Genomic DNA, 6,724 nt, shown 5'->3' with positions numbered 1-6,724 from the left:
TCCGCAACTCAAAGAAGCACAACAACTCACTTATTGCAGTACAGAATGTGCATTCACAGTCTTGGAGGCCTGCTTTGAAATGCTTTATTAAAATAACGAAGAAAGCAATATCCCAAGAGTGTTCAGCTCTGAAAGATTTCTCTGTAGTCTGTGCAAACAGGTTTTGTGACGAGAAAAGAAGGGGTGGGACTTTCTTCAGGTAAACTGCGAAACTAAGAAAATCAAACATGTTGTTTTAACAAATCAGCCCGAACGTTAACATTTTATAGTAACATGTACCTGGCAAAGGACGTTGACTCTTGAGTTAAAAAAAAAAAACCTTATTATCAATAAACGCCAATAGATAACTAACACAATAGTAACTGTCAAATAAAGAGGCTGTTATGATGCAGTGATGTTGGCTTTAAAGTTCACTGAGATTATATCGTTTACTTTTATGCCACTTCTATCCAAATAAAACAAAATTTGGTTCGTCACCAAAGGCCAGTAAGTCAACAATCCCAGTTGAGCGCAAGTCAAACATAGTCATATGTTCTTTAGTAATGTAAGTACTTTTTAAATAACGATGGTAATATTAAATGGGCATGTTTTCTTTTTCTTTATCTTCAGCCATGAAAAACACATTAGAAGGTTGCCTGACAAGAAGTGCCCTAAATTTCAACAAGGTGCTGGAAATAATATAACCTAAGGTGATGTGGTCGGTAGGTTTTTTGAGTATGTTCAAAGACCAGTTTGAGATGATCTGAGCTTCATGGCATGGTGCGTGTGCTACTCATTGGTCATAAACAGATGGGCTTGGTCAGCAGCAGAACTCGGGGAGATTGTGGTATTCAGATTACACTAAATTTGTATTAAGAGACCCAAAAACTCTCCACTGCACATCATCACCTGCCTGAAAGGGAAAGATGGAGCCATCCTTTTATGTTGTTCATGTCAAATTCTGATCACACGATCTGCTGCAGCAGAAACCAAGACTCATCAGTCCAGTCAATGTTTATCCATTTTTCTGGTGTCTAATTTTGATGATGGATTGCATTTATATAGCGCTTTACAATTCCACTATTCATTCACTCTCACACACTGGTGGAGGCAAGCTACAGTCGTAGCCACAGCTGCCCTGGGGCAGACTGCCATATCGCGCCATCAGCCCCTCTGGCCATCACCCAGGGATCGAACCGGCGACCTTCCGGTTACAGATGCGCTTCCCAACCCCCTGAGCCACGGTCGCCCCTAAATTTTGATGAGTTGCAAAAGAAGAAAAGGCCGGTTGGTATAACAGATAATACAAAGAAGAACACACTGCCAAGACACACAAGGGAGAATCGAGTCACAAAGCCTCTTGCCATATATGTCCAGGCCTGACCAAATGATTGGCATGCTGAGGCAGGAGTTAGGCCTCAAGAATTGAGTTAATCCCGATGACTAGGTTTGGCTGTAAAGGAGATGAATCTAATAAAGTCTATGATAGAGAAATCCAGGAACTGGGATAGTAATCTTAAAAACAGGATCAACTTATCTAAATCTTTGGCCAAATCTGGCCATTATAAATACTAAATATTATGACTATGAATGACTAAAGCTGGGTGAAAAATAAAACAATGTTCCTTTTGTGTAAGGCTGATGCTTTACAAGCAATATGTGTCCCTGCCACCATCCTACCGTGTCTGAGTGCAGAATGAGCTCATCATCACTTCAGAGAGGATTATGGCCTTAAAAACCTGGATTAAAATTGAGAATAGTCCTTTTGTAATTTATGCTGAAGTTATTCTTTATGCTAAATTGCAGAATATGTGGTGTCTGATGCACGTTATCCAGTTTAAAAGCTGCATTCATCTCATTAGTCCCTGCACAATGGATGCATTTGTTATTATACATACACAGAAATTGGTTAATATAACAACACAAGTCCCAAACTACAAAAATACCAAATGACCTATAGTTGCCTTGTGGTGTACTACACTACTTATGTGATTATATGAAGATCTATTACTGGTAAGGTGTGAGCTCAAGAAAGTGCAATTTGCAGGGTGTGTGTATACAAAGACGTATTATGACTCAGGCTACAACTGAGTCACTATTTGGCCAACTTTCAGGAAACCGAGAGGGCTGAATGATACAGATCAATCAAAGCAAATAACGCAATGTAAAATTTGAAATGTAATAATACATTTTAAGTTAAATCACATAAACTTTTATGTTTGGGAGATTAGTTCCTTGTTGTATAAATGCTTCTTGACAATAAATCTTATACTGTTGGAGAGCCTGTGTATTTCCCTTTACATTTTGCCACGTTTATAAGAAAAATGCATTTGTGGGTTGAGGAGTACGACTTCTTGACCCTAATATTTGTGTGTGTGTGCACAACAAAGAGAGGGGAGAAATGCCTCCAATATGCACAAACATTTGACCACACAGTATACAATTAATTTGCACAAATATGTCTTTGATATGCTGCTTAGCGATGATACTAACGCTCAAACTGGAGCCAGCAAGAATCGATAAGGGAATTAGAATCCCTAAATTCTTTTCGATTCCCATCTCTACTTTGGTTTGCTTTTGTGTGCTTGTTTTTGTTTTTGTTTTGTTTTTTGTGGTGTGAGTGCTCGTCTACTTCATTTGTAAGGAAGCATTTCACTTCCCCACATTTTAAAGCTAAAAAGCAGGGACTGTATCTTTAAAGAAAAGAATTTATTCCAAGTCTAAAAGCTGCAGATGGCAGTAATGAAAAGACTATTAAAACTTCTAACTTCTTAACTAAACAATCTTATATTATAGAAAATAACAGTGTTGAGGCAAGAGACAGACATGATGCAGGGAAGAGAAGGAGAAGACTAGGAGTGAGAAAACCTGGAAAATGTTTGAGAGAGACAACAGGAGACAGTGAAACATGGAATATTGGAATAACGCAACCACAAATAGCCTCGCAAATAGAAGGAATGTATAAACATACAGTCTAGTTTCTTGGGGAAGTCTGGGCATCCCGTGAATGGATTGTTTGTTTGTCTGCCATTAAAACGATGTGGGGAGCAACACAAAAAAAATAATAAATGACTAAAGCACTACATTAGCTGAAGTTCTGTTTCACTTAATATGTTTCTTCTGCTGACTTTAAAAGTAAATAAGTGGCGAAAACAGCAAAGATGATCTCATTTGAGAAAATGAAAGAAACGATCTTTGCCACCTTCTGCCTCCAACACTCTGATTAGGGCTGGCAGTGAAGTCAGGACAACTGTTGAAAGCTGCTGGCCACCTTTTAAACTGGGCAGTTTAAAGGGTGAAGGCAAGTTTGTAAAACTAATGTACCCATTAGGACTCAAACGAAGATGGAATGAAGAATGTAGACGAGAGGTGTAGGGAGGGAGGTGGAGAGAAGGGAAAAGGACCCCCATGGGCTTACCAAACAGCCCAGGAATGCAGTGGTAAAAATGAGTTGGGCTCTCTGGCACAAGATGGTCCGTGTGACTGGGTTTAGATGATGGCTGTGACAAAGACTCCTTTCTTACTGACTTTAATAAGTACAATGCACCGTGGAGCCGCAAACAAGCAACTGCTTGTTGTCGAAAATATGGATACACCCCAACACGGCGATGCACCCACGCACTCACACAAGAAACCTTTATAGAATTTCATCTATTATATGTGGACAGCCGACACTGCCTTTACAATGAAAAGGGTTTGTGTGTGTGTATGTTCATGTGTGTGTGTATGAGCCACTCCCTTTTAAAAAACATCTCTGAGAAGTGCAGAGTAGGCCTGTCATATTTACAATAACAGCAGACTTTATTGGAAAAGCCATCAATAAAGCTCACGGCAATATAAAAGATTTCATGTGCTGCACATTTTCATAAAGATCGGCATGTGAGAAGCCACCAGCCAATTTAAAATCTTTCCGCCGATCTCAACATTATTTCACCATAAAAGAGAAATACGTGCCTGTCAGATATGCTGACTGTAAAGGTTTACACAATCTAGAAAATGCATACTATTTGTTATCTCACATTTTTCAGTGAAAATGTCTCTATCTGGATATATCAGAACTCACTTGACTACACAGACAAACCCTGGTAGAAATGGAACATACAAAAAAACTGAAAATGTCTTAAAATAGAGCAGAGCTCTTTTTTTTTTTCCAAGTTTGCCACTAGCTCAAGTGACATCACATCAGGCAGTTGGCCAGATTCTGAACACAAAAGGACATTTTCTCCATTTATCTATAAAAGTTCTGAGGTGTAAAATATATGCTCAGGTCAAAACATTAGATTGTATCAATGTTTCCAACACGTGCGTCACCATTCATCGGTGGACTGTATGATATAAGGGACTAAAGTGTCTTTCCTGAGTATACATTCGTTTTTAATAGAACCTCCTCAGTGTTGTGCTCCCCATTCATCACCATTACAGCAAATGTGTATGTGTAAATGCGAAAAAACATACAAAACGAAGTCGACATTAAGCAACAATGAGCTGGAACTGATATTTCTAAATAAGAAAAGGAACAAACTGAGATTTTGGGTTTATGAAATTGGCAGCACCAGGAAGAATTTCAGTCAGAAAAATGTTTTAACTACATGCAATATTACATAAACAAAATATTTATGTGTCTCAAGAATGGCATACACACGATTTTATTGTTTGATATTCCAACTAAATTTAAGTCAGTTTTAATCATTTAGCACCAATTCACAACAACGTTGCCTCACAGTGCTTTATATTGTAAGGTAAAGACCTTAAAATGATACAGAGAAAACCGCAACTATCACATGCCCCCCTATGAGCAAGCACATGGCAACAGTGGAAAGGAAAAACTCCCTCTTAGCGAGAATAAACCTCTGGCAGAACATGTACCAGGGATGGGAAGCCATATGGCGCAACTAGCTGGAGGTGATGGGAGGACGAAAGGACAAAAGGCACACTGTGGAAGAGAGCCAGAGATTAATAATAACTAATGTTTAAATGCAAAGTGGTGTATAAACACAAACTGAGTTGCAGCATAACTAAGGGAGGATTCAGGGTCAATTGATTGAGCCCTAACTATATGCTTTATGGAACAGACTCAATGCACAGCTTTACGAACTTTTATTAATAATTAATACCTGAGAATAAAAGTCTATCTCTTTAACTTGTTAAATGACAGAAGGAACAGAAAATCATCATAACGCTGAAAATAAATACACAAAATGTGTTGTTCTGTTGAAAGTTGGGCAGTATGTGCACATGTATGCAACCCTAAATGCTGTTCCACCTCAGGCACCACCACTACATCGCCATACATAACGCCTTCCCTTTTCACATCTGCACAGCGGTTTAAGTCTCTCACTTGCTCTACACACTTCCACTCACCACCCAGCATTACACACACCTTACATATGTGTGAAAAAAAAATCCCCAGCCCACCAAATGTTATTCCACATTGTTTTTAAAGTGAAAGATTTAAAACCCAGCTGCTGGCCACCTAATGCATTTGGGAACAAACTTGGTGTAAGGGGTTTAAAGTTTTGTATTTTTAACCAGGCCTACTCCCTAATGCATCCCATCTGGTCTGGAAATAAAGTAATACTATTCACTGCTCATAAAGTTCCCACCTGGATCCATTACAGCTGATTCTAGTGGGATATGGCTTTGAGAGGTTTTGAGGTTTGTTATTTGAAAAATGCGAACATGCTGTTATCTTTGCACCGGTGCTCTGCAGAGGACTCGCACTCTTGAGCATGTTGAAACCTTGGCTGTTCCAATACGAGCTTTGTTCTACTGACAGTTAGTGAAGATTTACCATCGCATGATCTAAAAGGGGTGCTTTGTGTGTCTTCATCACAAGACAAAAAGTGTTGTCTTTGAATTTTGAACTAAAAAAACAAGCAAAAACAAAGCCAAAAAAATAAGGCAAGCAGAGAAACTGCTTTTATCACACACCTTACTACTCCTGTCTTAATCTTTCTTGCCATAAATTCTGCAAAAAGAATTTATGTCGGCCTGCTATAGTGCTACAATGAAATATATACACATCTATGTTTTTAGCGTTGACGCACTTCTCCTGCGCTTTCCGTTCAATAAAGAAAGATCAAATTTTTACACGAGTTGTTCCTTGGCCAGAGATGAGCCAGTTTCCATCTCCTCCTGATCAGTTTTCACTCCTACTACCAGTTCAGGTGTTACTCTCAACAATAGTCATCTTGTCCAAGCTGTCACCCTTCACATTCCTAAACTCATGTAATCCCAGCTCCACTACATCATAGTGTTACCACATATGACAAATATCTCTAGCAGACACAGTGTGCCCTTTGTTCCTCTGATGTTTAGTTATTCTTAAAAACACAGGATATCCCAGACTGGGCACAGATGCTGGTGAACTACCATGGGGGGGGGATTGATTAGGCATTTGAATCCAAGGCAGGTGTAGGGCTTTGACACTGACACCCAACACCTGCTAGGAACAGCAGACAATCACTTCATCGGGTCCAGTCAAAACATTGCACGTGAATGAATGAATTCCAGTTTTTCTGAATCCAGCGACTGTTTATGTGAAACCTGCACCGAGACACAGCTGCAAAAGGGCATGTGCTGAAAATTATGCCAAGAAAGAAATGTTTAATTCTGTGGATAGGAGCAACCCACATTTTGACTAAATATACAGTCGAATTGGGAAGTTAGGTTTAGTCTTTGATCACAAAATAATGTGCAGCCACGGTTAATCCAGTAGGTGGCATTACTACACAGTAGACAGGGA

The sequence above is a fragment of the Mchenga conophoros genome, linkage group LG4 (genome assembly GCF_057382185.1).
Source record: "Mchenga conophoros isolate Kocher_MC1m ecotype Shallow Benthic linkage group LG4, M_conophoros_male_GT1.1, whole genome shotgun sequence".
Classification (NCBI taxonomy): Eukaryota; Metazoa; Chordata; class Actinopteri; order Cichliformes; family Cichlidae; genus Mchenga; species Mchenga conophoros.
Note: the sequence above shows the minus strand (reverse complement) of the source record.